Below are 9,806 nucleotides of genomic sequence, written 5' to 3'. Positions count from 1 at the left end.
TATCTGTGTATGCACGGCCCCCTCATGGGTCCTGGCCATGGTGCAGCATGAGAAGGGATGGGAATCAAGTGCTCCTAAGAACCAGGGGCCTCATTCTGATGGACTTTGTCTGCTTTCCAGGGGAATGAGATCAACCACCAGAAAAGAAATAAGGTGAGCATATGTGGCGCTTCCCGCAGGGAAGGGTAGGGAGTGGGCCTCAGAGATGTCCCTGGGAAGAACATTGCTTGGCTCCATGCCCTCCACCTCACATTTCCTGGGATCCCTTGAGAAGAAAGCAGTGCAAGTCCCATCCCGTTAGGAGATGGGGACAGAGCATGGCATCCAGGAGAACTTCCCGGAGGAGGGGCTACTGATATTCACCTCTGAGAACAGGTGGAGACCAGATGAATCTCTAGGCAGGAGGGTGGCCATGTGTGCCAGGACCTGGGATAGGTCCCCGGTCCCGCTCCTCAACCGTCACCAGGTCCTGCAGCTCCCCCCCCACCCCAGGCTCCCTATGCATCCTGTGCTTCTCTGTCTGCTCAGGAATACCAAGTCATGACGGACATCATGCTGCTCCAGGTGGCTGCCGAGAATTACACCCTAGAGCCCGAGGATCCTTTTTGGGCCTGGTTCCAGGCTATGGAGCCGCTCAGCGAGGCTGAGAGGTGAGGCCCATCAGGAGCTGGGTCGGTGAGGTTCGGGGTGGACTCTTTCTGCTGGCCACTCCTGGGATCCTCCTTCCCTGGGCAGCCTCAGGCCTTGTTGCCGGGGCGCCAGACTCCAGCTGTGGGCAAACACTGGCAGGGACTCTTGAATGGAAGCTCCTGGGCAACTCACAGGTGTCCCTCTGTCCTTAGCTACACCCTGTCCTGCCAGCTGGAGCCCCGGTCCTAGCTGGTCAGCAGCACTCAAGAAGGAGAAGAACTGGCCGCAGTCAACCTCAGGGCTGTGCAAGTGTCCAGTGGCCCTGCAGGGATTCCTCAGCAGCTGCATCCTTGCGCCCATTTTCTCCACACCCCTTCCCCCCATCTATTTCCTTATGTAGGGGGCACCATTTAGTTGTTTTAAATAGTACCGTGATAGATTTGCATGTTAGGAGATTAAAGCCCTTGTTTTGTTTTAGAGCCCATGTGTGTGGTTTGGGTCTTTTACTTCCTGCAGTAATGGAAAACTTGCACAGACTCTCGTATTTGTTCCTGACCTAGGAAATCTTCCAGAGTCATCAGCTACTGTATGTGGGAGGAAGGAGAAGTGGCAACCCTTCTCCCTAGCCACTGGAGGGCACCCCAAAATCCCCCTTACTCAGAGCACGGGTCCATTTCAGTCAATGAATTTGGGCAAACAGCAGAGACAGCCCCTCAGAACTCCTGAGATTTAGAGGTTGCAGGGACTTTCCCAGGAATAGCAACAACCACTGAAAGTGGGAGTCTTTAAGACTTGTACGCCCCAGAACTCCTTCCTGCCCCAGGACTGGGGTTGCCTTTCTCCACTCTAAGGCCAGGAAGACTGTGTCCTGCTTCTTCCATTGAGATGCTTTTTTAGTTTTGTGTTTGGTTTTGGAACTTGTCGTATTGTAGTTCAATCTCTGGAACTGCATCAGCACCTAGTGGGGAAAAACACGGAAGGAGATCAAATCCTGCATGTGAAGGGGACAAAGGCAGAGGAAGATAATTTGCAGATGGACTCAGGGCAGGCAGGACTTTCCAGCCTCAGTCTCCCCGTTGGCCGTTTACCAAGTTTGGAATCTTTCTGGGATTCTTGTCAATGATCTCTGGATTCCCTTTCCTGCTTGTTTTGTGTGTTGGGAGAAGATGGGAGGGGTACCTTAAAGGGCACACCTGAGCCTGGTTCCATGAGCATCTATGCTGACCTAGGAGCCAGGATTTCCAGTCTTCGTGCATCTCCTTATGCAGTTCTTCTGAAGCAGCAGTTCCCTCCAGGCCCCAGGCTCTGCGTCCGATCCATGGTAGCCACTGTTCCCTGGCTGGCATCTGCTGGATCAGGGATGGGTTCTCTCTTGCCAGGATAATGGGAATTTTTTTTTAAATTTTTTTATTATGTTTTGTTATTCCCCATACAGTACATCATTAGTTTTTGATGTAGTGTTCCATGATTCATTGTTTGCCTATAACACCCAGTGCTCCATGCAATACGTGCCCTCCTTAATACCCAGCACCGGCCTAGCCCAATCCCCCACCCCCTCCCCTCTGAAACCCTCAGTTTGTTTCCCAGAGTCCATAGGGGAAGACTTTTTTAAACAAACCCAATTTGATGAGTTTTGACACGTGTATATACCCATGATAATGAACATAGTCATCATTCTCAAAAAATTCCCTGATGCCCTTACAATCCTTCCCTCCCCCAACCATCCCGTCACCAGGTAATCACTGGTCTACTTTCTGTCTGTCTGTGTTTGTTGGTTTATTTTTATGCAAGGGTGCTCTTTATTTTTTTATTTAAATCCAATTAATTAACATATAATGTATTATTTGTTTCAGAGGTAGAGGCCAGTGATTCATCAGTCTCATATAATACACAGTGCTCATTACATCACGTGCCCTCCTTAATGCCCAGCACCCGGTTACCCCATCCCCCACCACCTCCCCTCCAGCAACCCTCAGTTTGTTTCCTATGATTAAGAGCCTCTTATGGCCTGTCTCCCTCTCTCTCATCTTGTTGTATTTTTCCTCTCTTCCCCCATGATCCTCTGTTTTGTTTCTTTAATTCCACGTATGCATGAGATCATATAATTGTCTTTCTCTGATTAATTTATTTTGCTTAGCGTAATCCCTCCAGTTCCATCTACATCATTGCAAATGGCAAGATTTTATTGTTTTGATGGCTGAGTAGTATGCCATTATTCATACCACGTATATATATTCCATTCCATATATACCACATCTTTATCCATTCATCTGTCAATGGACATCTGGGCTCTTTCCATAGTTTGCTGGTGTGGACATTGCTGCTATAAACATTGGGATGCAGGTGCCCCTTCGGGTCACTATATTTGTATCTTTGGGATAAATACCTAGTAGTGCAATTGCTGGGTCATAGGGAAGTTCTGTTTTTAACTTTTTGAGGAACCTCCAAATTCTTCTCCAGAATTAGGTACCAGTTTCCATTCCCGCCAACAGGGCAAGAGGGTTCCCCTTTCTCCTCATCCTTGCCAACATCTGTCATTTCCTGACTTGTTAATGAGGTGGTATCTCATTATGATTTTGATTTGTATTTCCCAAGTGATATGGAACATTTTTTCATGTGTCTGTTGTCCATTTGTATGTTTTCTTTGGAGAATGTCTATCCGCGTCTTCTGCCCGTTTCTTGCTTGGATTATTTATTCTTTGGGTGTTGAATTTGATAAGTTCTTTATAGATTTTGGATATTAGCCCTTTATCTGATTAAGACATTTGCAAATCTCTTCTCCCACTCCGTCGGTTGTCTCTTGGTTTTGTCGACTGTTTCCTTTGCTGTGCAAAAGCTTTTCATCTTGATGAAGTCCCAATAGTTCATTTTTGCCCTTGTTTCCCTTGCTTTCTGTCACTTTAGGTTAATGTTGCATCCCCTGGAATTTTATATACACGGAAACAGGATGGACAGTATGTCCAGTATGGTTTGTTTTACTCACCCTAATACTTTTCAGATTCACCTTTGTTGTGTGCACCAACAGTTTGTTACTTTCCATTGTTGAGGAATATTCCATTATATGGATATACTAAAATTTGTTTATCCATTCACCGGTTGATGAAAATTTCAGTTTTGTCCAGTTTGCTTTTCTACATTAAGCTGCTATGAGCATTCATGTTCACATCTTTGTATGGACATACGCTTTCATTTCTCTGGGAATGGAATACCTAGATCGAATGGGAAACACATAACTTTTTAAAAAACTGCCAAATTATTTTCCCAAGTGGTTTTACACTTCTATCAGCAGACAGGGCACGGGATGGGGCCACTTTGCCATCACAAGCGGGAAACTGTGAGACTGGACCCTAGAGCTTCAGGTGGGGAAGCAGCCTCGAGAGATGGGCCTTAGCCAGCCTGACCCGAAGTTCGATGAGTGAGTGAGTCTAGTCCTTTTTTTTTTTTTAAGCTTTTATTTGTTTATTTGAGAGAGAAAGAGATAGAATGGGGAGAGGAAAGTGGAAGCTGGGAGAGAAAAAACAAAGCTGAGAAGATGGGAGAAGTGGGAAATCTCCAAGGGCAGTCTGCTCACCTTGCAGACACCGGAAAGCGGGCAGCCTTCTGTGCTGAGCACGACACAAAATCTGCAGAGAGAACACTGCTTTCGTGGGGATTTAATACTGATAATGACTTTTGTCCAGCCCACGATAGAAACAGGTCCAGGGGAGCCCCTGCAACTGCATTGTCTTTGCTAAACCAGGATGCACTGCCTGTTCACCCTGGAGAGAAGGTGAGGGAGCCTCCTCTGGACTCAGAACTGGTCCTCCCCTCCCCCGCCCTGCCTTGGGAGGCTGAGGAGCTCAGTAACTGAGAGCACAACTTTGGAACCACACGAGCTGGGTATGAATCCTTTCTCTGCCATTTACTTGCTGGGTAGACTTGAGCTGGGTAGTCATCACCTTCTGGCCTCAGTTTACCCATCTGGAAAATGCATTTAATAGCACTTATCTGATGAGTTGTGACAATGAAATGAGAGAACCAATGGTTTGGGGCAGAATTTCCCAGAAAATGTACATCTTTTCTTCTCTAGAGGCTGGTGCAGGTATGTGGGTGCTCTGGATGGAGGCTAACTTGAGCCCTAGCTGCAAGTTTTCCAGGCCAAACGGGCATTTCCGGTTAGGAAGATGGGAGTTTGTCCCGTCCGGGACCTGCTGAGTGCTGTACAGGGAAAGGGTTTCCCCTCTGTGTGTTGGGGGGGGGGCGGGTTGTGAGTAATGGGAAGTGGGTGTGTGGCCCAGACCTGAGAGCAGTATCCCTGGAGAGCCCCACGGGTGAGGTCCTGGGGTCACTGCTATAGGCGGCTTAGCCCCTAGGGCTGAGCCTCTGGACAGGGCCTGGAAGAGGTCCAGCTAGTGTGCCCTGTATCCCAGACACCTGGAACGCCATGGTGGGGCAAGGAGTGGGGAGATCTGTGTGAGCAGGTGAGCAGGAGTGGCTGGGGCACCCCTAGCTCCAGCTGAGGATGAAACCACACCTGGGGCAAATCGTTCACATGTCCCCTCAAAAGAGCTGCATCCACTGCAGGCACTACTGGGGGGCATGACCCTTCCCCCCACCCAGAGGAGTTAATAGTCCCACATTCCAACATCCCTACATTAAATTCCTGTGGGAAGTGAAATTTCAAACATATTGTAAAACGTCCATCAGCAGCCTAGTTCTGAAAGTCCAGAATGTTCCCTCCTGGGCAAGGAGCACATGGTGGTTGTGGCCCATCTTGCTTTTACGCTGGCCAGAGTTGAAGGAGGGAATCTGGCTTCTGGTCCCTCAAATTGTCCCTCCTTTGTTATGCTTCCCCTTTGAGCATCTTCCCTAGGGGTGCCCCCTGGCCCCTTCCCTTCTGCTCTTGCAGCCTCCCCCCTCCCCATTTCACTGATGAGGAAGTTTAGACTCAGAGAGGTAGAGCAGTCCCCTTAGGGCCACTGGGCTGTCACATGGGGGAGCTGGGGTTTGAACCAGATTGGTCGGACTCCTCTCTCTGTTCTTCTGCAGGGTGTCCCTCTTCCCTGACAGTCTCCTGGTTCTGACCACCTGAGGGCCAGCATCCCCGGAGGGCAGGTGGCACACCCATACCTCCCAGTGGCCCATCTTACTGGATCTTCGAGTGCCCCGGGCACCAGTTTCCTGGATCCCACTTCTTCTCATTCCAGTGTCTCTGTGTGGATCTGCAGGCTGGTCAGCGCCTTGATGTGGGCAATAATGTGGGCTTCGGTGTGTCCTTGGTGACACCAGCTTCTTACCGCCCACCCTCTTTACTGTGCACCCACCCCCAGTCTTAAAGTGTGCTTCTGTTTCCACTATGAGCAAGTCCCTCCTAGGGACAAGCCCTCATCAGACTAGGGAGGTGGGAGGGTGCTTTTCAAGGAGGAAGTGCTCCCAGGATGCAGCTGCTTTGCCAATACACAGGAAGCCCTTCCTGAATGCTTCCCACAAAAGGTCAGCGCTCAGCCTGTGTGGCGCAGTGCAGGAAGGGGAGAAGCCGCATGGTCTTGTGTGTTTTGTTTTTTTATGTGGGGTCTGAGCATAGCAGAGGCTGCACAGGGAGAGGGAGGAGTGCATGCTTTGCAGTGGGACAGACTGCAGCTTTGAGCTCCAGCCCTGCCACCTGTTCCATCGCTTGCATTTTTCCTTTGTCACGGTTTTCACAACAATAGAATGAAGATGATGTTAACATGCCCGTGCTGCAGGGCTGCTATGAGGTTTGGAGACTGTGGACACAGCATCTGACCCACAGAGCTGAGGAAAATCAGCTTTTATTAACACTGCACTCTGGGCGGTCCTTTGAATGATCGCCCCTCCATGATCAAGATGAACAGTAACCTGTACAGGAATGCTATTGCTACCCCATGATACTTATGGAGGGTATATTGTGCCAAGCACTCTGCCGAGTGTTTGACAGGAACAGTTCATTTTCTCCCCACAACAACCTAAGGTTATGGAGCTTCTCTGTAACCTCTATTAACAGATGAGCAAGGACGTTATGCCACCTGCTTAGTGTCTGACCCTGGGGAACAGTTGAACTTGAGCCTGGGTCAGCTTCACTGTCCATGGACTCCTGAACCTGAGCTCTTGGGCACCACAAAGTATGCTCAGGGGATGAGGAGGGTCTCGGCTGCACAACCTGCTGCTCATCTCCTCCGTCTACCTTTCGTCCTCTTTGTATCTGTTTGCATCACTTTTTGTCTTGCCCTTTCCTGATTTTCTGCTTTTATTAGGCAGAGGAATAATCAAAGCCGGCCTCCAGAACATCAGTTTTGAATGCATCATGATAAGGTTGAGGTCATCAAATGTGTCAGTTATCCATGGCTGTGTCACCACGCTAACATCTAGGGCTTAAAACCACAAGTATTTGATTTGCTCGTGATTCTCTGGTTGGCTGGTTGGGGCTGAGTGCATCTCCACAGTTGTGCTGGTCTGCCTGGGTCTCTGGTGGCCGCAGCTGGCTGACTACTTGGCTAGGGCTGGGTGGTCAAGCACAGCCTCACCCACGTGTCTGGCAGGTGGCAGCTTGTCAGCCAGGGAGGATCTGCGCTCTTCTACGCGGCCTCCTCACCAGACCTGCTTGGACTTGTTTAGAATCAGGTGACAAGAAAGCCAGACCATCTCCTGCAGCTTCGGCTCAAAAGTCACACCACATCCCCTGTGACACATTTTCCTGGTCAAAGCAAGTTACAAGAGCCATCCGCATTCAAGGGGTGAATGACTGGATTCAATCTCCTGTGGGGAGCAGCGTCAACAAGTTGGTGGCCATTTTTAGTCTACCAAAGCGCCCCCACCGCCCTGCAAAGATCCCCTCACTATAATCCCCTTTGTCCCTCCACTCCCTTCCCTGACTCCCACTCCCTTCTTACACTTTAAATAACAGTTTCTTACTTCCCATCACCCAAAGCTGTACTCAGTTACTCCACAATATCTCATTATGTGCCAGGGACCCAGAAGTGAACAAAGTCCCTGCTTGAATGAATCTAACGTTCTGGGAGAGGGACACACAACCAAGAAATAAACAAGCACACAGTGTAGGGCTGTGGAGGACAACAGCTGCTTTGCAGAACAACAGAGCAGAGTCAGGGGGTGGGGGGTGGGGGTTCCTATTATACACAGAGTGGTCAGTTGGCATCTGATGAGGTGACACATAAGCCTCAAAGACATGAGGGAGTGACACGCTCCAGAGGGAGGAGAGTTCCAGGTGGAGCAAACTCTGGGGACCAAGGCCCTGGGGCTCACATTCAGAGACACACTTCCTTGCAAACTTGGATGGAGTTAAAAAAATTCTACAAATAACCATAACACATTTCATTAAAGAACAACAAAAACATATATAGTAAAACTCTTGCTACGCAAAATTGTTTTATTTTACCTGCTTCTGTTACAACTAGAGTCAAATGATACCTTCTGAGGACAGAACGGTGGGTTACCTTTTTGGGCTTCAGGAGTTCACCTTTGAAAAGGAGTGTGGCCCTAACCTGCCTCCTGGCTTGTGGTGAGGATCAAAGTGACACCATAAAGATGAAAGTTGCCCTGCCTCTGGTTTCATTTCCTACCGCAAGGTTGTCATTTTTTTTTTTTTTAAAGAACACAAATCAGATATTCCTTCCTGCTTGAAACCCTCCTCAGGCTGCCTGCGGCCTAAAGAACAAACGCCAGGTTCCTAAGGATGCCTGAAGAAGCCCCTGGACGAGTGCATTTTTGCCCCTTCCACTTGGTGTCCTGGGTCTGCTCCGCTGCCCTAGGCCTGGTGACTCCCAGATCCCAGGGGTCCTCCTCTTCTTTCTGCAGCCCAGGGACCAGCACGCAGGCCCCACATCTGTCTACCTCCAGCCACCTCCCACAGCCTCTTTCAGGCCCTCTTCCAGGGTTCAATCTAAGTACAGCCCAGCATTAGCTGTGATGCCACGGAACACACCCCTGAGCCTCACTCTCGTGTGTGCAGAGAGGCCCGGGACACCTAACTCCTCGGGGTGGGCAGGAAGCCTGGCGAAGACACGCGCGAGGACTCGGGCCAGGCCCCGGCCCACTGCGGGGCTCGACTGCGCGGGTTCCGGCCCTGGGGCTGGGCTGCAGGGCGGCGGGCTAGGGAGGCCCTGCAAAGGGGCCGCGTCCGGGCTGTGGGGGGCAGGGCAGCGGGTGGGAGGGCTTCCCCGAGGTCGGTCCAGCCCCGCCGGCCCAGAGTGCCGCCAGTGGAACCTCCGGGACCTCAGCTCGGCGGGCCGCCCCTCCCGGCCCCCGCCGAGGCTTCCCCAGACCCGGCCACCACATGCGCGCTCAGTCCCTTGCCGTCCTGAATTCCCGGCGCGACTGTCTGGCGCGGTCTCGGAAGCGGAGCCCCGTGGCGTGCAGGGCATGCGCGGGCCGCGGGGCGCATGCCCGGTCCTCCCAGCGGGGGAGCAAAGATCGGTGCGGGGACTCGGCCCGGCGCGCGCCTTGGCGGTGAAGCCCGGCTCAGCCGGTCGCCGCGCAGGCGCGGCCCGCGCCGACGGACGCAGCACGGCCCCGAGGGTGCAAGCCAGCTGCCACCGCTGCCGCCGCCGGGCCGGGACGGCTGTGCGCCTGCGGCGTGAGGCGTGGGAGGGAGGGCCGCCCGTCGGTTCGCGGCGCCGCCTCGCAGTGGTCTGCCCTCGCCTCCCGGCGCCCCGCGCGGTCCGAGTGAGTGCGGGGCTGGGGAGGGGGCCGGGACGCGGGCGGGCGGGCCGGCTCCTGGAGCTGGGGGTTGGCGGGGCCTAGCGGGGCCAACGAGCCGGTCCGCAGGGCGGATGTGGCGGAGACGGGCCCCTCCCGCGCGGGGCTCGGGAGGCCGAGGATGTGGGGAGGCCGGAGAAGTGGGGAGGACGAGGGAGGGGCCCGGGGAGGACGGCGCTGTGGGGAGGACCGGGGCGCGGGCCGGTCGGGAGATGTGGGGCGGACTGGCGGTCTCCGGGAGGACGGGGATGTGGGGAGGCCGGCGTGGGGACACGAGAGGCCAGGGAAGGGGGACGAGGGGGCGGGTTCTGGGAGAACGGGGATGGGTGGAGGACGGACTTGTGGGGAGGTCGGCGGGCTCCGGCAGGCCAGGGGACGAGGGGAGGCTGAGGGCTCGGGTAAACGGGGAGGTTTGGGGGACATGAGAAGGCCTGGGGGGCTTCGTGAAAGATGGGGAGGTTGGT

Source organism: Ursus arctos, unplaced genomic scaffold, assembly GCF_023065955.2.
Source record: "Ursus arctos isolate Adak ecotype North America unplaced genomic scaffold, UrsArc2.0 scaffold_16, whole genome shotgun sequence".
Lineage (NCBI taxonomy): Eukaryota > Metazoa > Chordata > Mammalia > Carnivora > Ursidae > Ursus > Ursus arctos.
Note: the sequence above shows the minus strand (reverse complement) of the source record.